This window comes from Pongo abelii, chromosome 16 (genome assembly GCF_028885655.2).
Source record: "Pongo abelii isolate AG06213 chromosome 16, NHGRI_mPonAbe1-v2.0_pri, whole genome shotgun sequence".
Classification (NCBI taxonomy): domain Eukaryota; kingdom Metazoa; phylum Chordata; class Mammalia; order Primates; family Hominidae; genus Pongo; species Pongo abelii.
In genome coordinates, this window is record NC_072001.2 from 94,825,894 (window position 1) to 94,849,289 (window position 23,396).

General features: G+C 42.2%; 1 pseudogene; it reads right to left on the minus strand.

Annotated features, from left to right (window-relative positions):
* Positions 1-14,562: 14,562 nt before the first annotated feature.
* On the minus strand, positions 14,563-16,185 carry LOC129050054 (thyroid hormone receptor-associated protein 3-like; annotated as a pseudogene).
* Between the last annotated feature and the right edge of the window lie 7,211 nt (positions 16,186-23,396).

Consider the following 23,396-nt stretch of genomic DNA (forward strand, 5'->3'; position numbering starts at 1 on the left):
ATAATTCCAACTTGGTTGTGATGTATTATCCTTTTAATATGTTACTGGATTCTGGTTGCTCACATTTTGTTAAGGACTTTTGTACCTAAGTTCATGAGGAAGATAAAAAATAATTTTGTTGTAATGTCTTTGTCAGTTTTATTATTAAGGCTATTTGACCTCATGCCAGGTTGGGAACATGTTGGAAAATGTAGATGATTCTTCTTTTTTATGCATGATGCAATTTATACTCACTTCTCTACAGTCCTTTTTTCTCTGAGGTCTTGGCTTTACAAATCCTTACTGTCTTAACAGCCTTAATTTCCAATTTTTTTTTATCTCAGCTGTAAGCCTTTGGTCTCTGCTCTGTGACATACATCATTAAGCACCCTGAGGAGAAATGTGGCGGCCACCATAGAGCTCCCGTCTATCTGTTCTTCTTGTTTTAGGATCTTGGCCACTCAAATCTTGGCTGCCTTGCTTGCTCTGTGATACTTTCAACAGCTTTTTAAAATCTAGTTTTTTATCGTTGTTCCTGGCAGGCACAAGTTATTTATCGTAACCAAAATAGGAAGTCTAATCTTCATCTTTAAAGTTCACATCAGACTGGACCATCTTTCATTGTTCCTTCCTTGGTAATAGAATATTGGGATAGGAGTACCCACAAGAATGACTTCATGGTATATGAAAGATATGAAGCAGTGATTGCATGAAGAGCATCTGTAGCCAGGCCTGGGCTTGGATTTCAGCTCTACTACACCTAGACATGTGAGTTTTGAGAACTTTTCTACACTTCAATACACACATTATAATATGGAATAACAACAGTATCTACCTCATAGGCTTATTGGGAAGACTAGACCTAGTGAAATAATATATGTGAAATAGGTACTCTGTGCCTAAAACAGGGTAATAAAATAAAGTGCTGGCTACCACTAAATTAATTTTTATTATTTGATCTCTGATGTGTCTCTTAATCACTTTTTATTAATATTTTACACAAATGTAGAAAAGTCTAACGAGTTTATGCTTTTTCTTGTGTCTGGCAGATAGTAGGCACTCAACTATTCAATATTTATTAAACAGGCTTAGTTGTGAAGGGATTTAACTCCACACATGGCTAGCGATAGTTTATTCAATTCCATTGATTCCAAAATCATGGTGATTTCCATCAGCAGTATTAAATCACGAACTTATCAGCTACTCTCCTTTAAACTGGGCACAATCTCAGTCACTGTAATCATTTTGAGACGCCATCGGCTGTTCTCACCTCCATCTCAAACAAAGCCAGGAAGAAGAAACCTAACTAACACTGTTTTTTTGTTTTTGCTTTTGCTTTTTTTAGAAGGAATCTCACTCTGTCACCCAGGCTGTAGTGCAGTGGTGCCATCTCTGCTCACTGCAACCTCCGCCTCCTGGGTTTCCAGGTTCAAGCGATTCTCCTGCCTCAACCTCCCGAGTAGCTGGGATTACAAGTTTCCACCACCACACCCAGCAATTTTTTTTTTATTGTATTTTTAGTAGATACAGGGTTTCGCCATGTTGGCCAGGCTGGTCTCAACTCTGACCTCAGGTGATCCGCCTGCCTTGGCCTCCCAAAGTTCTGGGATTACAGGCATGAGCCACCGTGCCTGGCCAAAAACTAACACTTCTAAGGAAAATTATGAAGTCCCTCTATCTCTAAGGAACATAGCTCTTCTAAAAAGAAAAAATTTTATTGTAATTTTATACTGTATAGTCTTTAAGAAGAATAAATGTGTTTGGATAAGTTTTGTACGTAGCCTGGCAATGGAACCCACAGCTGAAAAGAACACTCAAATGGGAGAATTAGCCTCCCTTGCCCACCCAGCTGAGCCTATCCTCACCCTCAGTACCTGTGAAATATTATTGCCCACCTGGCTGGAGCACAGACATGTCTTGGAACCTGGAGAATGAGACGAGAGCAATCTCTGAGGGTAGAAGATGAGATCTTTTTTTTGTGGAAGCGGTGGGCTTTCCCCAGGCAGGTGATGTTTTGTCACACTTTGAGAGATTGGAGGTGGGATGCGCTATTGTGCTGAGGACAGAAGGAAAGACCAGGTACCCTGCAGATGGAGAGTCCCTGGGCACAGGGCAGCTCAGGATTTTACAGGTCTTGGAACATACAATTTAGGAGTCCTTATTAGAAAGAAGAATACAATACTAAAGATACAAAAATCAGCCTCAAAGGTGATCATTTATCTAGAATGCAGAAACTACAAAAAATCACAAATTTTTAAAAGTTGACCAACACCACAAATATGCAGTAAATAACACTATGATGACTTCATTATTTGGCATATTTCTCTTTTTGTTCACAGTTTTTTAATTTTGTTTGTTTGTCCAGTTTTTGGCTAAATATCCTGGGATTTTGTAACATTTCCTATAAAGAAATTAGGAAGGTAGTTCAGTCTCTTCATTAGCAAGATAGTGTAAAATTTAATTTTTATTATTGAGAGTTTAGCAAATTTCATTTTGCTTCAAAAATTATTGTTGGTAATGTCCTATGATTTTTTTGAGATTGTTACAGACACCAGAAAACTAATATCTACTTTCTTTTTTTTTTGTTTGAGCTGTTAGATTTGGAAGAATTTTCCAGGCTAGTATTTGACTTTGTACATTTCATCCCTTGTTCTCCCATTATGGTGCTAGGCTTCACAAGAGACCATTCCTGTGATATCAGGCCATGCTCATTTGTGGGATGATGCTAGGAGACCCAGCATGTGGGGCAGCATGGCTAATCCTCCAAGCCACTCCTACAGGGCAGCTTCTAGTGACTATATATGGCAGCAACAGCAATGACACAAAAAATTTACATCGAGACAAACTAAATGTATTCTCAATGTAACTTTCCTCTCACTATTTCGCAGATGTCCATGGCCACTCTATTCCCCCACCCCACCTCTCATGACAATCAGAGGGGACGTTGACAGGGAATAAAATGGAATGGCAATAGAGATGGTCCTTCAACACTTGGAATGAAAACATCTTATTCCTACAAATTGAACAAAAAACTACAAACACTTGAACACATTTCTAGTTCTCCTCCCAGGGTCATGTAAGGGAGGGGCCCTGAAGCTAAGGCTTTGTTTGCTTCTTGGCAAACACACCTCTGCCAGGACATCACCATTTCTGCCTACACCCAGGGTCCAGGTGTATCTTTCCTTGTGTGTGGCAAAGAAGTTCTAAATTACCTGGGACTTCTTATTTTGCCTTTCTTAGCTTGTCTTTGCCTTCTGGAAACTCCTTCCTCATTCAGCAAAGAGCTTTACATGGACCCATGGGTTAGCCTTGTGGAGATGGAGGGTTTAGGGTAGGAACAGGATGGAGCATTGTTCCTCCCCATGAGTTCCCAGCCTCCAGGGATAAAGGAGATTTTCAACCTATCAGGAGAACCAGAGCACGATATTATCAGTAGAACTGACTTTAGTGGACTCACCCTAGATCCTGCAGGAGGGTCCCAGAAGAGGGCATTAGTGGGGCTCACCTCTCTGCAAAGCTGGGATCTCAGCATGTGGTGGATTTGAAATATAACAAATGCATCTTCAATTGATGCCCCTTTCCATTGCACCCCCGTACAGTCACCCTGAATCTGCCATGTGGCTCTCATGGTGTAGCCAAGAGAAGGAACTCAGAGTCTGATGCCAGTTGGCAAGGCAAGGAAAATGAAGTTATAATCTCTGTCTGTACAAATTCTATAACTTTTTTTTGTTTGGGTCATTGTTATGGTTAAAACACAAGTTGAATACTTCCCCCTCAAAATGGCCCCTGGCCAGTGACCCTTTGGCCAGTCCAATCTTGAATGCAATTGCTGCCATTGCTAACCAGCGTGGAGGGTTGAGGAGATCAGCTACTGACTGTATTGCAGACTGCCCAGTATTTGGAGATTGGCTGCTGCCCCTGTGAGAATGATTGAGGTCAAGCGAACATGGAAACCAAGGAATTAAGATAACCCAGGCACAAAGGTCTCGAAGAACAATGCACCCCTCTTCTTGACGTTTTTCTGAGGAATTTCCCAGTGCTGCACTGGACTGGGACCAGGTCCTTTCCTTGGTTACAAAGACCCATTATCACAGGCAAAAGGCGGCATCCATGTGCCTTCCTGGAATTCTATGAAACTAAATGCCATGCTGGTGTGGTGTGTGTTTGTGTGTGTGTGTGTGTGTGTGTGTGTGCGCTTGCCCACATAGGTCAAACATTTGAAAAATGTCTTATGGCCTCATTCAAGGCCACAGTTACTTAGATGTGCCTTCCTGATTCCAAAATGCATAGCTATTCTGGGCCACAGCTGGCTGTCCCATTACGGGAGATTGCCTAGACTGACAGAAAATAATGGTCTTCTAGAACCACTGAGCTATGCAGACTATGTGATGAGTTGAAACAAAATACACCATCATAAGAATGGCTAACTGTTATTAAAGCCTATTGACACAGTGAATGATAGAATATTCACACTAGAAGAGATCTTACCATGAATCACAGATTCAGTTTCTTTTTTTCTTCATTATTATTATTATTATTATTATTATTATTATTATACTTTAGGCTCTATGGTACATGTGCGCAACGTGCAGGTAAGTTACATATGTATACATGTGCCATGCTGGTGCGCTGCACCCACCAACTCATCATCTAGCATTAGGTATATCTCCCAATGCTATCCCTCCCCCCTCCCCTCACCCCACAACAGTCCCTGAAGTGTGATGTTCCCCTTCCTGTGTCCATGTGTTCTCATTGTTCAATTCCCACCTATAAGTGAGAATATGCGGTGTTTGGTTTTTTGTTCTTGCGATAGTTTACTGAGAATGATGATTTCCAATTTCATCCATGTCCCTACAAAGGACATGAACTCATCATTTTTTATGGCTGCATAGTATTCCATGGTGTATATGTGCCACATTTTCTTAATCCAGTCTATGATTGTTGGACATTTGGGTTGGTTCCAAGTCTTTGCTATTGTGAATAATGCTGCAATAAACATACGTGTGCATGTGTCTTTATAGCAGCATGATTTATAGTCCTTTGGGTATATACCCAGTAATGGGATGGCTGGGTCAAATGGAATTTCTAGTTCTAGAGCCCTGAGGAATCGCCACACTGACTTCCACAAGGGTTGAACTAGTTTACAGTCCCACCAACAGTGTAAAAGTGTTCCTATTTCTCCACATCCTCTCCAGCACCTGTTGTTTCCTGACTTTTTAATGATCATTAAAAAGTCACAGATTCAGTTTCTAGCTACTGAGGATCTACTATGTGCCATGCATTTTTCCACACACTGAGGATATAGAAATTAATGGGATAGATTATTTTCCCTCAGAAGTTCACATCCTAGGAGGGAAGACAGACAATTAGCAAGTAAATGAACAAGACAATTCTGATAATTATAAGTGCCACAATGGAAATAAAGTAGATGTATGGTAAAGAGTCACTGTGAGGGGTGGGAGGGCTTCTTCAGATAGGGCAGTCGGGGAGGGCTCTGTGTTGACTATCGCTCCTACAGATCCACGGTCCACCTTCCCCGGCTAGCTCTGTGTCCCAGGAGGCAGATCTTCATTCAGTTCTTACGATACATAAAATCCAATGATATCCAGTGTCAGAGAAAGACAGAGATGCATTATGAAAGCCCTGGTGAACACCAACAGTAGAATCCCTGTGGAGACCCATAGGGTTTCGAGTGAGACCCCGCGCCTGATACTATATTCCCTTGGGGAACCAGCCACTCAACTGGAAGCAGGGTGTGAAGATACTCATATCTCATATAAATGCCCCCCCAAAAGTATCTGTAGTGGAGGAGGATACAATCAAGTGGACAAAAGGATACCATAAATGTCAGCCAGTTTCTTTTCCCATCTATGCTAGTGTTTGCTCAGAGGGCCCATGAACAAAGTGGCTCTCATGGCAGAGATGGAGGAAACACATGGGCTCAAAAACGTGGACTTCTCCTTACCGAGCCTCATCTGGCTAGTGCCCCAGCTGAAGGCCTGAATTCTCAATAGCATTGAGTCCCTGACATGGTACCAGTTCCTCGGGGGACATGCCAGTCAAATGACAATAGATCAATTACACTGGGGTCTCTTACATCATGGGGAGATCAACAATTGTTTCACAGCAACAGATACATATTCCAGATACAGATTTACCTTCCCTTCCTGAAGCAATTCTTCCAGCATTGCCATTCACAGGTTCATAGAATTTATTTACCCTCATCTTGGTATCCCTCACATAGCTTCTGCCAGCAAAGGAAGTGGGGCAATGAGAACTTATACACAAGAGACTGTGTTTGATCCTTTACATGGATTAATCTACATCTCAATCTCATGATATAGGAACTATTTTGCGCCTTTTGTAGCTGTGGAAAGTGAGACTTGGGGAGGTTAAAAAAAAACTTGTCACAAATGATCAGCTAGCTTGTGACATAACTAGGACTAAAATCTAGATTTTTCTGGCCAAAAAGTCTGTGTTTAAAAAACACTGCATTTATTGGAGAAATGGCTGATTCCAGGGTTGGGAGAGGGAAAACAAGATGAGCCAGCAACATCTTAAAATCCCAGAAAGTAAGGAAGGTAGTACCCCCTTCCCCTCCAATAAAAGGAGGAGGGAAGGAAGAAAAGAAAAAAGGAAGGAAAAAGGAAGGAAGGAAGGAAGGAGAAAATGAAGGAGAGAAGAAGAGGAAGAAAGAGGGAGGGAGGGAAGAGGGAAGGAGATAGGTGGGGCTTGTCCAAGGGACACAGGAGCCAACCCTTTGTTCAGCCCTGGAACAAAGCTGGAAGAATTTGAGCAACAAAATAAAAAACAATCATATTCGATTGTAACTCAAATAATAAGACAAATATCCATGACCTGTACTGATATAAACGATTGATCAGATAAATAAACACGTGGACGAGAATAGATAAATCTTTCTTACAGAATTCCAAATAATGTTTGTAGATTTTCCCTTTTCCGAAAGGTTATCATGCGTTCCCCAGTATGGAACAAAGAAAAGGGCACTTCACGTCTGTGGTTTCTTCCCCCAAAGCCCTTAACCCCAGTCTAATCATGAAAAAACATCCAACAAACCCAAATGGAGGGACATTGTGCAAAATCTCTGATCAGCCCTCTTCATAACTGTCAAGGTCACGGGAACCAAGGAAAGGCTGAGAAACTGTCACAGAATCGAGGAGACTTCGGAGACACAATAAATGCAATGTAGTGTCTTGGACTGGATCCTGGAACAAAAAAAACCGGACGTGTAGTAAAAGTAGCAAAATAATATCTGTAGTTTAGTTAATAGTACTGAAACAATGTGAATTTCTTTGTTTTAAAAAAACACACTGTGGTTATGTGTGATGTTAACACTTGAAAAAGCTGGGTGAAAGGTGCATGGGAATTCTCTGTACTGACCATGCAACTTTTCTGTAAATCTAAAAGTATTACAAAGTAAAAAGTTTAAAAGTTTCAAAAAACACAGAAAACAGAACACTGTATTAGACCACCTTTGAGTCATGGTATTTGACAGAACTTGCCTGGGTATTTTCCATTTGGGAACATTCAGTTGTAGGCCATGGAAAATTTGCCTCTCTGCCTAATAGAGAAAATAAGGAAAGAAAAAAAAGGAGACATGTAAGGAGTTGATTAATTCTCCAGTTTTAAAGATTACTCCAAAGAGACTGTACTTTTTTTTTTTTTTTTTTTTTTTTTTTTTTTTAAGGCAGAGTCTCACTCTGTCGCCCAGGCTGGAGTGCAGTGGCGCGATCTCAGCTCACTGCAAGCTCTGCCTCCGGGGTTCACGCCATTCTCCTGCCTCAGCCTCCCGAGTAGCTGAAACTACAGGTGCCCGCTATCATGCCCGGCTAATTTTTTGTATTTTTAGGAGAGACGCAGTTTCGCTGTGTTAGCCAGGATGATCTCGATCTCCTGACCTCGTGATCCACCCACCTCGGCCTCCCAAAGTGCTGGGATTACAGGCGTGAGCCACCGCGCCCAGCTGAGACTGTATTTTTAACAAACAATTTAATAAACTCAGTGACTCTACCGTTAACTATCAGTTCAGTTGTTGAATTTTTCTCTATGTATCCATAAAAACTACAGGTCTTACATCTTGTGATGAAATCTCCCACGTCACCAAAAAAATAATGCACCCGGCTTGATGAATAGTCACTGGTATAAATCATTTGAGACAATCAGAAGTTTCATTATGCATTTGCCTGAAAAATTGGCCTCTTTGGTGAATATTTTTAATGTACTTCTCTAATCTGTCTTCACTGCAACACATCAGGCCGGAAAATCAATATAGACAGTAACTGGAGGCAGCAAAAAAAGGGTGAAGTAGTAGTTACTGAGAAGTAAAACTGAGGCAACTGGTCACAAGCTGCAGTAGGACTCACGTCTCTTCATTGTAGTTGGCATTTAATAATTGCACATTTATTGAACGCCTACTTCTGAAATGCATAGAAATAACCACCTTCATGTGCCAGGACTAAATGGTCATTATTTTATTACCAACCCTACATAATAGTTATTATTATCCCCACTGTTAGAGGTAAAGTGATTGAGGCTCAGAAGCATTAAGTCACATTGTCAGCTGGGCATCAAATTAGATTTCCTTGGCTTCAGACCTCCAGCTTATTCACAGGGACCAGAGCTGTGCTTACATGGGCAACACAGCACGGAGCCTACACCCCCAGCAAAGCAAATGAGAGCCCAGAGGCCATGACTTAAACAAACCATTTTTTAAAAAACATGGAAGAATCTGTTAAGCAACATTTGGTTGTTAGTTAACTCAAATTGTCCCCGTTTTTTTTTTTTTTCCTGCAAAGGTATGCTCTGAGCTCCATGTAAACTTGGAAGGAAGAGAGGGTTCTCAACAGAGGAGCCACCTGTTCAAGGTATAAGCCAGGAAGACATCTTTTTAGATTTTTTTCCCCTCAAGTCATAAGAAACGTTTTTAGTTTTCAAAGGCAGTAACAAAAATGGATCTATGTAATAAGAGAAAACAGTCTCTTGAGCAAAAGCACAAACAGCAGTTTCAGTGCAAAGCTATAGCAGCTTTCCCCCAAGGAAACATTAAACTCACTTACAAAGGGGCAGGGCTGGGCTGAGTACGCAGCAGCCTACACAGCAGACGGGATCAGAGTCACAATCCAATGCAGCACGCTCCAGAATTAAAAGCAGAACTCCTACGGGCAGAGGGGAAAGACACTGGATGATATGGTTTAGCTGTGTCCCCACATCTCATCCTGAATTGTAGCTCCCATAATTCCCACGTGTTGTGGGAGGGACCCGGTAGGAGATAATTGAATCATGGGGGGGTTTCCCCCATACTGTTCTCGTGGTAGTAAGTCTCATGAGATCTGATGATTTTATAAGGTGGTTTCCCCTTTCATTGGGCTTTCATTCTCTTTTGCCTGCCACCATGTAAGACGTGCTTTTCACCTTCTGCCGTGATTGTGAAGCCTCCCCAGCTACGTGGAACTGAGCCCGTTAAACCTCTTTTCCTTTATAAATTGCCCAGTCTCGGGTATGTCTTTATCAACAGTGAGTGAAAACGAACTAATACACTAGATGACCAAACTTCAGCTCTATTACAGAAATATATATATGTATGTATATAGTTTGTATATTTTATACCTATATATAACTAAATTTATAAATACTAAATATAAAACTTTATTTATATAAATATATAAATTATATCTAAAATATACTAATTCAAAATATAAAATAAGGCATATTGTGTTAAATAACAATTTTAATTTAAAAATGAATCAACAGGCTCATCTTTTATTTTTTTAACTGGGAGTTCAGAGGTAGTTAGTAAGATGAGGGGGCATCCCCAAACTAGATAAGAAAATCCCTCAGAGCAATGGTGAATAATTGGGGTGGAGGGGTTCTGACTCCTTTGAGAATCTGATGAAAGCCATAAAACATTTTCCATGAAAATGAACACATACCCATTGATGCGAGTTTTCTTTCTGGGTGGCCCATGAATCCCTGGTGTTGATCCCTATGGAGAGTCCAAGGGCAGCCTAAGCCTTCTGTCATGTTCATTTCCCAAGCGGCAAAAGAGAGGGACAAACCATCAAGATTTCTAAAAACCAGTTTACAAATGTTTTGTTGAAGGAGCTCTGAGTTTATCTATTTGTATACATGGGGTTGATTTCTATGCCTCCCAATTTCCAGATAATGTTCCAGATACACATGCCCCCAAATAATTGAAGTCAGACAGATAATAAAAGAGCAGAACAGGGATCAAGCACTCTTACCCTTTGGTGCATTAGCAAGAGACTCCCAAAGCTTAGAAACTGATGGACATCAACCAAACTTGACAGGCTAATGAATCTGGTCCACACAGGCATGGCCAGGAGAGCCAGAATGTTGTTCCGGCCCTCTCTGGTGCACATCTGGGGCAGAATTGAAACAGGTGAATAATGGTGTTGGAGCTGAGGTCATGGAAGCCATGTGCCAAGCCTGGGGGCTGATCCCAAATACAGAATGGAGCTGTGTCATGTGCACATTTCAGTCTCATGAATTCGATGACATAGCCTAGGGAAATAAACGAAAATGTCCACGTAAGAGCAAGATAAGAAGTAAATAATTGAAACAGTGTAGACCATGAGGCCATGCCACTCAACAAGCACATGCCAAATGGCGGTGGACACAATGCTGCTGGCAAAATATAAAGGTCAAGCAAGAACATGTGAAGGACGTTAAGGATTTCTCAACCATTGACAAGGAAGCAAGCCTATGGTTCAGTGGGACCAACAAGTGAGTGTTCAAGGAAGCAAAGTGGAACTGAGGACCTGGCCTGCAAAGAAACATTAACCAGTGGTGAACTAGACAAATGTATGAAATCATATGGAAAAGATGGAAACGCCTAGATATTTTCTTTGGTAGTTGGTGGGAGAGGTATATTGGGTGAGTACTCTCCCTCATAAAAACGGGCTGCACAATATTCATTCTTGGAAGAAAACTAAAAACATTTTTTAACAAAGAAATATGACTACAAACTCGGAGTCACTAGCCACTGTATTCCTGGATCAGTCTGGTACATACATAGTCAGATTACATATTTGTTGAACGCTCCTAGGTTGTTGTCACTGAGAGATAATAGAGTACTGACTAAAGTGGATCTTATGGTACACCCGACCTTAAGGAAGAGAAATCAAAGTGGGAAGGCGTCATCCACATTAAATACTACCTGAGCTCCACAGGTGTCTCGTGGGTGTATGAATTGCACATGGGAGAGATTGTTCCAGACCACACACTGTCTGTCACCATAACTGATTGAACCATTTCCGTGAAAGACTGTGGTCCTAACCCATAAGGAAAAAGTTTATGCCTTAGATAACACTTCATCTCTCAACATGTCCTTGAAATTACTTACCAAAAAGTCTTCCAAGGGGCTTTGCACTTGTTATCAACAGTAAAACCTCAACGGAAGTCAAATTATCCCAGAAAAGTCAGAGGACATGAGGTAGCCATTTCATTGACTTCAAAAGTAAGTGAAAATTATTGTATTAAATATCAAATGCAAATCACAGGCAGGAGATGATAATGGGGGAAAAATAATTCCTCCTCTCATTGTGACCTACCTTAGAACTGCATTTGTAGATATAATGGTCTATAAAATCCTGTTATTACACCTGCAAAATTGCTAGAAAAAGTTTTCACTCTTATTCATACAGTACAATATACCTTACGGTTCCCAACATACCTTAACACATACTGTCTCTTGCCATAGAGTGAACTCGGATGCGGAATATCACAGCGAGGAAACGGAGGTTCAGAAGGTTAAGTGAACTGTCCAGGTTCAGGCTTGGAATGGGGATAGCTATTTGGCCATAATGGTAAGAAACCAAATTTAGCCACTAATAACACCCTGTTCTGAGCTACAAAAGAAAAGTAACAACTGTTTGGCGTCTGTTTTCTTGGGGTAACAGCTTGCAAGCTTCTGAAAGAACAACTTGCTATTAGGGCACTGGCTCCTCAAATTCCATTATTAATCCAGGATGAATGGATGCCCAGTTTTGTAGGCTTCTCTGGAAATGATACTGGCTCTCTGCCCTTTCCTACATCCCCGCCCCCAATTCAGAACTGCTGTTTTGTTGTTTTTAATTGCCTTTCCTTTATTTATTCTTTATAAAGCCCCTCCAATTCTAACATCCCAAGCTATTTGAAATACAAATGCAGGAGGCATTTGTCATGTCTGTAAACATGCTGTGTGACTATCTACCTCTGGAAGATACTGCAAATGCATGTTAGTCTTCAGTGCCTTTGCTCCTGGAATTTTCTCATTATAGAAAACCAAAAATGGCAGAATGGCTTATTTTGCCTGCAATTTAGGCAACCTTTTATCTATCCTAGTATAATAGTAACAATGTCTCTGGAACTCAATATTATATTCAAACCAACAGCTCCCTCACTTAGTTGGTGGGTTTGAAAACTAGAATAGAGGAACAACTTCAAGTTTAAAGAGGAAAATAAGCACTGATCTCATAAAATAATTCTAGCTTCATGAAAGTTTTAATTCTAGTCCAGATGTTTCATGCCCAATAGGCCCTCCTCTGCCTTCCAAATTGAAACTAAATCCACTCTAACCTTCCGTACTCAGACAGAGGACAACTTTCAACCTATGAATCATGCTATCAGAGTAAAATGCTGTTAAAAACTTCTCATCCACATGATGGAATATCATGCACACATGCAAGTGGTGTTTTCAAATCATTCATAATGTCATGGAAAGGAAATAAACAAGATATTAAAACACGTATGTTCTCTAATCTCATTGACGTGAAATATGTAATATGTAATATAGTTTATAGTTTAAATGGCTGGAAAGAAATACATAAAATATTCATAACAATGATCTCTGCTCTACAATGATGATTGACTTTTGTGTTCTTTATCTTTTCCTTTTTTATGTCTGTCACTTCATTTATTTTATTTAATTAATTTACTTATTTACAGGAGGATTTGAAACAAATTTTAAGAAATTTTTCCTCTTTTTCCCCTAAACATGAATCATTCAAGTAAAACCAACTTAACTACAGAAATGTAATAAAGTAAGGAGAGAGGTGCAGTCCACCTGTGTTTTAAGGGCTGTGTGCTCAGGACTGCCTGCCTAGAAGGCAAGAACAAAGACCCTTTTAAGAGGATATTTTTCTCCCCAAACATCTACAAATGTTTCAACTTAGAGCTTAAAGGGTTTTTTTTTTGTAAAAAAAAAAAAAAAAAAAAAAAAAAAGGTGCAAAGGTGGCTGGGTGTGGTGGCTCACGCCTGTAATCCCAGCACTTTGGGATCTGCCAACTTGGGCAGATTACCTGAGGTCAGGAGTTCGAGACCAGCCTGGCCAACATGGCGAAACCCCGTCTCTACTAAAAATACAAAAATCAGCCAGGTATGGTGGTGGGTGCCTGTAATCCCAGCTACTTAGGAGGCTAAGCCTGGAGAATTGCTTGAACCCAGGAGGCGGAGGTTGCAGTGAGCTGAGATCATGCCATTGTACTCTAGCCTGGGCAACAAGAGCAAAATTCTGTGGAAAAAAAAAAAAAGGAGGGAGAGAAAAAAAATTAACAAAAACAACAACAACAAAAAACACACACAAACCATTCACTCCTAATTACCTTCCTTAACTGATTATGGTTGTTACAAATTTTACCAAAAGATTAATGAAAATATTGAAAAAAATTATTTTCTCACCTTACATTTGTAAAGATAATAGAATTTAGGAGTTTCTCAGAAAATAGACCAGAAACTGCCATCAAGTTTCCAGACTAGAAAGTCTGGGACAGTGGAGCTGGAGGCGGGGAATGGGAAGCCCAGCCCAGGAGAAATCAGAAAATATGGGACGGGGGTGTGGTTGGGAGCTGCTCGGTAGGAGACATGGCTGTGCAAGAAAGGGGAACACGAGGTAGTCAGAAAGACCTTAACTCCCCGCTGACATACAACACTGGCTTTCACAAGGATTCCAGCAGTTTGGCTCCAAACTGAGGTGAACGCTTCAATGCTTATTCACATGCTTTCATTCACATTGTTTATTCACATTGTTTTTTTCACAAAGACTCAAGTTGCCCAAATTAAATATTTCTGCTAATGTGATTACACGTGCCTAAAAAGTGGGGTGAGGTGGGGGGTGCTTTTAAAATCAAGATGGGAAAAGAGATTAAAAATCATCAAATTAATCCTTTTAGCTCCAAATGAAATGAAATTAAGCACAAAATTATTGGTTTCTAATAGGAAATAACCCAAAATCTAAATGTCAGTTTCCTTTCCTGCCCTAGTCTCTACCCTACACATAGAGAAGAAATGAGAAGCTCAGCTAAAGCCCAGTGTGTTTTGTTCTGTTGAAGAGCAGAGCTTCACCCCAGGCTCTGTGGCCGGCCTCTCCTGTCCAGTGGGATGCAGCACGTGGGATACTTTCGGCCGTAGTAGGATTCCACAAGGCTGGGGGTGTTGAGGGTAAGATCTTCAGAATCTCCTTGAGGCTTCTCTGTTAGCTCCTCACCTGACATCTTCCTGGCACTTCTCTCCCCTAGGCAAGGGCTCCTGTCAAAAGCAGCCCCCACCGAGTTGTGGGCTATAAATTATCCTAGGTTCTCTGTCCCACTCTCATTATCTTCAGTCTCCCCTTCCTCCCCACTGAACTTGTCATGGGCCCATCTGGGGCTGGGGCTAGACTTCTGAAACATGAACCTCCCCGACCTTGGCCCTGGCTCTGGCTCACCCACTTCTCTCTGCCTGCAACTTCACGGTCATTGTGTGAATAACACTTCTTGCTTTTGAGTGTATACTCTGGGTTCCACTGCTAGTCCTGGTTTCTCTTTTGAAAATCATTGTTGCTACTGTGATTCCGGAGTAATTGACTCTTCCCAAGCCACTCCCCCTGGCTGGAAATGGGAAGGTCCCTCAAGCTCTGCTGCTCCTCTTTCTCTTGGACCCACAAACTTTTGGTCCCCAGTCTCAATTTTTCAAAGCCCAGGCGTTCTTCTTTCCCCCCTCCGTTTCTTCAGTGCACACTTCTGCTTTGCAAGAGTGAGATGCCTGGGAGGAAGGGGTTGATGACCTGGGCCAGTCTGTGTTCTGGCAGCTTTTCCTGTTTGATCCCTTGAGTTTTCCCTGTTTTCTCAGCTGATCTTTCCCTTAAGTGGCTTCAGTCTTGGGAATCCACTGATTCTCTTGATTTACCTCTTTTAAGGTCTTTCTCCTTATGTTTTTTACCATGTTCAATATCAAGGTGAAGATCAATGGGATCTTCTTTATATTTTCCTTTGGCCTTATAGCCAAGTTGCTGGGGAGTTCTCATTTCATCATGAGCCAGACCATGCTTTTTGAATATGTTGAGGGAAATGTCTAATCTGTGTATCTCTGGGCTTTTCTTGTTTTTAGCTGCATCCTTCTCAGTTTAGATATTTAGTAAAGCATTCATACAGTGTCATCCTGAGGAGTGAAAGTGATGCTCCACAACATGGTGAACAAGGGTCACTATCTGCTGGACAAACAATTCTGAGGGGCTACACTGAGACTGAGCTGACTGTATGTGCTGGAAAATGGGACAAAATTTCTGTTCCTTTTTGTTGCTGTGAACTAAATCCTGACAAAGCTTGTGTTCCTGAGCCAGTAATCCACTGGGTCAGGAAAGGTCCTCATCAAAAGATTCCATCCGGACATTGACCTGTGTCTCTTGAATAATCACAAAGAAAGAGTTTCCTGTGGACAAGTCTTCTTTGGCTCCCATGTGTTCTTTTTTTCTTCTTCTTCTTCTTCATTCCCTTAGGTTTTTGCAATAATCACATATTGCTTGTTTTAGAAAAATATTTTTTCTTCAAGCAACCCTTCCTGTGTTATAGCAATAATGTATCAATTTGCATTCCTACAACTATCTACTTCAGTGTTCAGCTTACTCTATGCTCAGAATTTACTCTATACATTTTCCTCCAGCCCTCTTCCTTTCCCACTCTATACTCTTCCTAGTCAAGCTCTTCCACTCCCATTGCTTCAGTTACAATCTATATATTGATAACTCCCAAACATATATTGCATATCCCAGACTTCTCCTATGAATGCTAAACCTATGTATCCAGTTGCCTATTTAGCATATCTGCCATGATCACTCAGTGGCAGTTCAAACTCAGTATATTTAAATCAGAACTCAAGGACCCTGCTCCATACCCAGTCCTCTTTCTGTTTCCTGTGTCAGTGAGTGACATGCCTATCTATGCCATTGCATAAGCTAGAAACCTGGTTTAACACCTCCCTATCCAACATACCACATATATCCAATACTTTATCAAGTCCTATTGCTTCTCCTTACAAAATATCTTTCAAATCTTTCCACAGTGCTCCATACTCATGGACACTCCACTGGGTGAAGGCTTCGTCTCTCACCTGGATCACTGCAACGGGCTTGAATTGTTTTTGGTTTTTTTGTTTGTTTGTTTGTTTTTGTATCCACAGATGACTGCCTTCCTGCTGTCATCTTCTCTCCAGCCAAATTTATCATTTTGAAAACACTAATTCGACTATACGTTTTTCAAACCTTAAATCTTTCAATAGTTTCTCTTTTGATTTTTAAAATAAAATGTAAAAATCGCCAAAATTACAGGACCCTGAGCAATATAACCTCTTTCTTTCTCATCACCCTTATCCTCCCCTTCCCCTTGAGTTTTATGGCCTTATTCTATAGGGGAGGAAACCCCACAGATTCAGAATTTGAAAACAAGGCTTTGCCTTTCATAAGAAATGTAGGCAGAAAGAAGACTTCTCATCAGCCATGGGCCGAGGACCACTTCAAGCCCAATTCTTAACACATCAACATGACAGGCTTTATTTTAGATCTGAGCACAACAAATGCTGTTTCCAAGAATTGCCCTGTATCCAGCAAAGGGAGAGAAGGCCTCAGGATGCTCAGGTAGAGAAGAAGGGGCACTGTGTTGCTCACCAGAGAAGAAAAGGTAAGCCTTGTCATAAGCTATCAAACTTCAAAAAGTATTTATGTAGAGGCACTGACAACATTTGTTTGAAGGAACTATTTGTCCTATAAAGTGTTTAGAATCCATAAGAGAGTGTAATATTTCCCCCATATTTATCCAGGAAAGTAAAATAGTGAAACTGTACAAGGGAGACACAGTATTTGCCCAGGGCAACAAAACATTAAGGATCTCTTTGGCTGATATTTTGATATGCTGAGCCAAGAACATCTGTTGATTGCAGAGAGGCTGATTTCTTCATCTACAACCACAGTAACTTTCATTAAGTACCACAAGGGAGAAAGTGTCTTTATGGTTAGGTCCATTTTATGCACTGTCTGTTCTATTGGAAACACTTTTTTCTTTCTTCTCTCGTCCCTTCTCCAGGCTAACTCCTACTCTTCATGGAGATCTCAGTGAAACATAACAGCTTCTTGGATAGCTTCCCTGATTAATTGATCATCAGCTATTAACTGATTAACCACTTCCTTGATTAGCTGCTTTAGAACTCTCTGTCTTTGACCCACTTACCAGCAATGTGATTCAATAATTAAATGACTAATACATGTTAGAATATGCCTATCAGGTTCTTCATTGTAGGCCCCTTTCTCAGCACAGGATCTTACACATTAAAAAAAATTTGCTGAAAGATATGTTAATTCATTTGTATTATTTAATATTTGTTCATCTATCCTATCAAACTGTAACTCCCTTGACCAGGACTTTGTCATATTTCTCTTTGTGGAAAAGGAGATTTATGATTTAATATGGTGCTTTGTCCACAGTATACATTCAGTCAGTGTTTTATACATACAAAAATAAAAAGGAAAGCAAAGCCCTTCTTTATTGATGTCCCTGTGTGATACAGAAGCAGGTTAAATCTTGGCTTCAGATAACTTTACATTATTAAAATTGATTTACGACTTCAGAGAACTGTTGTTTATACAGGTTATATCTATCAATATTTTTTCATCTGAGTTAAAACTGTGAAAGGCTAAAATATATCTACTTAGCAATTTATTAAGATAATAACAAACCCATTACATGTTAGCAAAATCACCATGCATTTGTATGCAAATACCATGCATTTTTGTATAAAAATACATGCATTTGTATGCAAATACCATTAATTTGTATAAAAATACATGCATTTGTATGAAAATATCATGCTTTTGTATAAAAATACATGCATTTCTATGAAAATACCATGCATTTGTATAAAAATACATGCATTTGTATGCAAATACAATGAAAATACAAATGCATGGTATTTTTGTTGACATGCAATGGGTTTGTTGTTACCTTAATAAATGGAGATATATTTATTACCTTAATGTATTTGGAAATGCATTTGGGAAATACTTTTCCAAAATTAAAACCTTTTTAGTTAGAAAAATGGCATTGTTTTGTGTTTTTAAAAAATATCTTTAACGTCTAAAGATGATAACTAGATTTCTAAAACTAGATTCTAAAACCTGCTGCAAGGTGTTGGTTTGTTTGAAGTATATAAAGAAAACTGTCATTATACAATTATGCAGTTGGAAAATAAAGAGATTTTAATAACCTTTTTAAATAATTATGGATATTGGCCGGGCGCGGTGGCTCACGCCTATAATCCCAGCACTTCGGGAGGCTGAGGCAGGTGGATCACGATGTGAGGAGATCAAGACCATCCTGGCTAACATGGTGAAACCCCGTCTCTACTAAAAAACAAAAAATTAGCCGGGCATGGTGGCGGGCATCTGTAGTCCCAGCTACTCAGGAGACTGAGGCAGGAGAATGGCATGAACCCGGGAGGCGGAGCTTGCAGTGAGCCAAGATCGTGCCACTGCACTCCAGCGTGGGCTACAGAGTGAGACTCCGTCTCAAAAAAAAAAAAATTATGGATCTCCTCCTTTACTACTACACCAAATTTCAACAAGTGGTAATTTCTTAAAGATGAGTTGAAATACCAAATTGAAACATTATCAGTGAACTTCTTTCATACATGGTTACATTAAAATCTGTCAGTTCACTTTGCACTTTGAACAGACATTTAACTCATGCATGCTTTTGTAATGTCATGCAGTGGTCACTTAGAAAATATTAATTCACTGAGTTATACAGATCTTCTAAATGTCATATTTCATTATACAATATAAAAATTACATTTATTAATACCACCACCAATCTCATTAGAAAAACAATTATTGGGAAGCTGCCAAGCTTGCAGTGGCAAATACAAATTTTCCAAAAGTCTAACTTTCACTTGAAATGTTAAATTTTATCATTGGCAACAAAAATTGTCAGTTGTTAGTGATAGACCCACTTTATATATTTTTAAGAAAATGTCTTGAGAATATCCAAATCTGCATAACTAGAGTTGGTCTATTAGTCATTGTTTCAGATAAAAATGGTGTTTCCTTAAAATACTAAAATGCTGACATTTCAGCTTGCAACTCAGACAACTATACAAGTGCTTTTCCTCTGGAAAACCATGGTGCTTCAGTATGCAGCAGAACTGCCTTAGGCACTTGACTTTTATCTTGGAGTATTCATGAAATACCAGAGCTCGAGGGGCATTCACTGGAAATTAATATTCTATCCTCAGCCTCTTTTAACTCTGAGGTAAAACTTATGCTTTCCAGTACCTCTGTCTTCCAAACATCCCATTCGACATACAGAAATTATACTTCCAAGCCTGCCAGTTTTATTGTCAACACTAATATCCTTAAGGGCTTAGGCAAGAGAATACAGATACCAGCCAGGGAAAAACAAAACAAAATCCGTTCAAAGTCCAGGTCCTTTCGCTGGTGGGTGGGGCGATTGCTTCCATATTAATCAAAAGCACGTAGAATTAGGAGAAAGAAAGATAGAAGACAACTTCCAGGGCTGTGGCTGGGGATCAGGGAGGATGATGCTATTATAGCGGAAGGAGAAATCACAAAGCAGCAACTCACGAAGGAGGCTTGATGAGTGCACTGAAACTGGGGATCGTTTTCTTCCCGTTGACTAAACACAAAGGTTTCCCTAAACTCACCTACCTCATTGATGCAGTGGTTTAGCCAAGGAGTGTAAAACCATTGTCATCAGGGAGTAAGGAAGCAGTTCAGGAAGTTCACAATGGAGCTACCACCAGGAGACAAGAGACCCCACCTCCAGAAGATTGGGGTACCTCCTACTCACTCTCCCTCCATTGGTTCCCCTCTTGAGATCAGGATTTGGAGAGATTACAGGCCATTTTGGAAATTTTTTATTCACTATGGATTTTCAATTTATTAAATAATTAAGAATATCTTTAAGAGGATAAACCATGAGAAGGAGGAATATCTTTGTCATGAGAATCTCATGAAAGACGCTGTTGAAATGAGGATTCTTCAAAGAAGAACACTTCTATTACTTTATTTTCAATGAATAAGAGTAGAATGCAACTGCAGCTTTGCATCCTTAGGGAAGCTACTTAACCTTCCTGAGCCTCTGTTTCCTCGCTTGTAAAATAAAGATAATAATAGTATTTACCTCCAAAGATTATTGTGAGGATTAAATAAAATATTACACATGCAGTATTTGGCACTCTGTTTGGCTCAAGTAATACATCACAAATAGTGGCAGAAGTGACAGTGGTGGTGGCAGTGGCAGCAGCAGAGGTTGTAGTAGTCATGGTGGAGGCTGATGGTAGTATAAGCAATGGCGGTTGTGGTGGTGGCTGTGGCAGCAGGAGTGGTGGCAATAATGCCAGTGGTTGTGGTGGTGGTGGCAGCACAGATGGTAGGGTGGTAGCAAGTACAGGGTGGTAGTGGAGATTTTAGTCCTGGGGGAGGGGTGATGTGGCAATGGTGGTTGTGGTGGCAATAATGTCAGCAGTGATGGTGGTGACAGTTGCTGTGGTGGTGGTGGACTTGGTGGTACTGGAAGTGGAAATGGTGATGGTGGTGGTGGTGGTGATGGAATTGATGGAGATGGATGTGGTGAAGATGAAGGTGGAGGTGGAAGTAGAAGTGGAGGTGGAGGTGGTGGAGATGGAGATGGATGTGGATGTGGAGGTGGAGGTGTTGGAGATGGAGATGGAGGTGGAGGTGGAAGTGGTAGAGGTGGAGGTGGAGGTAGTAGAGGTGGAGGTGGTGGTGGAGGTGGTAGAGGTGGTGGTGGAGGTGGAGGTAGTGGTGGGGGCAGTGGAGGTGGAGATGGAGATGGAGGTGGAGGTGGTGGTGGAGGTGGTGGTGGAGGTGAAGGTGGAGGTGGCAGAGGTGGTGGTGGAGATGGAGGTGGAGGTGGAGGTGGTGGTGGAGGCGGTGGAGGTGGAGATGGAGGTGGAGGTGGTGAACATGGAGATGGAGGTGGAGGTGGTGGTGGAGGTGAAGGTGGAGGTGGTAGAGGTGGTGGTGGAGATGGAGGTGAAGGTGGAGGTGGTAAAGGTGGTGGTGGAGGTGGAGATGGATGTGGAGGTGGTGGAGGTGGAGATGGAGGTGGAGGTGAAGGTGGAGGTGGTGGAGATGGAGATGGAGGTGGAGATGGTGGTGATGAAGGTGGAGGTGGAGATGGAGGTGGGGCTGGAGATGGTGGTGGTGGAGATGGAGATGAAGGTGGTAGTGGTGGTGGTGGTGATAATGGTGGTGGTGGAAGTGGAGGAGGAGGTGGTAGTGGTGATGGAAATGAAGGTGTTACAAGTGGTGGGGGTGGGGGTGATGGTGATGGAGGTGGAGGTGGTTGGAACTGAAGGTGGAGATGGTGGAGGTAACAATGGAGGTGGCGATGGCAGCGGAAGTAGAGATGATGGTGGTGGAGGTGCTGGCGATGGTGCTGGCAGTGATGGTGGTGGTGGGGTGGTGATGGTGGTGATGGTGGAAGTGATAGTGGAGGTGAAGTTGGTGGTGGTGGATGTGGAGGTGGTGGAGATGGTGCTGGTCATGGTGACAGTGGCATTGGTGGTAGTGCTGGAGACAATAGCGGTAGAGGGGTGGTAATGGTAGAGGCAGTGATGGTGTTGTTGGTGGTGATGGTGGTGGAGACAGTAGTGGTAGTAGTGGTAGCAGTGGTGGTGGTGGAAACAGTAGTGGTGGAGGTGGTGGTGGTGGTGATGGTGATGGTGACAGTAGTGGTGGAGGTGGAGGTGGTGATGATGGTGGTGGAAACAGTAGTGGTGGTGATGGTGGTGGAGACAGTAGTGGTGGTGATGGAGACAGTAGTCGTGGAGGTGGTGGTGATGGTGGTGGAAACAGTAGTGGTGGAGGTGGTGGAGGTGGTGATGGTGGTGGAGACAGTAGTGGTGGTGGTGGAGACAGTAGTGGTGGTGATGGAGACAGTAGTCGTGGAGGTGGTGGTGATGGTGGTGGAAACAGTAGTGGTGGAGGTGGTGGAGGTGGTGATGGTGGTGGAGACAGTAGTGGTGGTGGTGGAGACAGTAGTGGTGGTGATGGAGACAGTAGTCGTGGAGGTGGTGGTGATGGTGGTGGAAACAGTAGTGGTGGAGGTGGTGGTGGTGGTGGTGGTGATGGAGACAGTAGTCGTGGAGGTGGTGGTGATGGTGGTGGAGACAGTAGTGGTGGAGGTGGTGGAGGTGGTGATGGTGGTGGAGACAGACAGTAGTGGTGGTGGTGGTGATGATGGTGGTGGAAACAGTAGTGGTGGAGGTGGAGGTGGTGGTGATGGTGGTGGAGACAGTAGTCGTGGAGGTGGTGGTGATGGTGGTGGAAACAGTAGTGGTGGAGGTGGCGGTGGTGGTGCTGGTGGTGGAAACAGTAGTGGTGGAGGTGGCGGTGGTGGTGATGGTGGTGGAGACAGTAGTCGTGGAGGTGGTGACGATGGTGGTGGAGACAGTAGTGGTGGAGGTGGTGGTGGTGATGATGGTGGTGGAAACAGTAGTGGTGGAGGTGGAGGTGGTGGTGATGGTGGTGGAGACAGTAGTGGTGGTGATGGAGACAGTAGTCGTGGAGGTGGTGACAATGGTGGTGGAGACAGTAGTGGTGGAGGTGGTGGTGGTGGTGATGGTGGTGGAAACAGTAGTGGTGGAGGTGGCGGTGGTGGTGATGGTGGTGGAAACAGTAGTGGTGGAGGTGGTGGAGGTGGTGATGGTGGTGGAGACAGTAGCGGTGGTGATGGTGGTGGAGACAGTAGTGGTGGTGATGGAGACAGTAGTCGTGGCAGTGGTGGTGATGGTGGTGGAGACAGTAGTCATGGAGGTGGTGACGATGGTGGTAGAGACAGTAGTGGTGGAGGTGGTGGTGGTGATGGTGGTGGAGACAGTAGTGGTGGTGATGGAGACAGTAGTCGTGGAGGTGGTGACGACGGTGGTGGAGACAGTAGTGGTGGAGGTGGTGGTGGTGGTGATGGTGGTGGAAACAGTAGTGGTGGAGGTGGCGGTGGTGGTGATGGTGGTGGAAACAGTAGTGGTGGAGGTGGAGGTGGTGGTGATGGTGGTGGAAACAGTAGTGGTGGAGGTGATGGAGGTGGTGATGGTGGTGGAGACAGTAGTG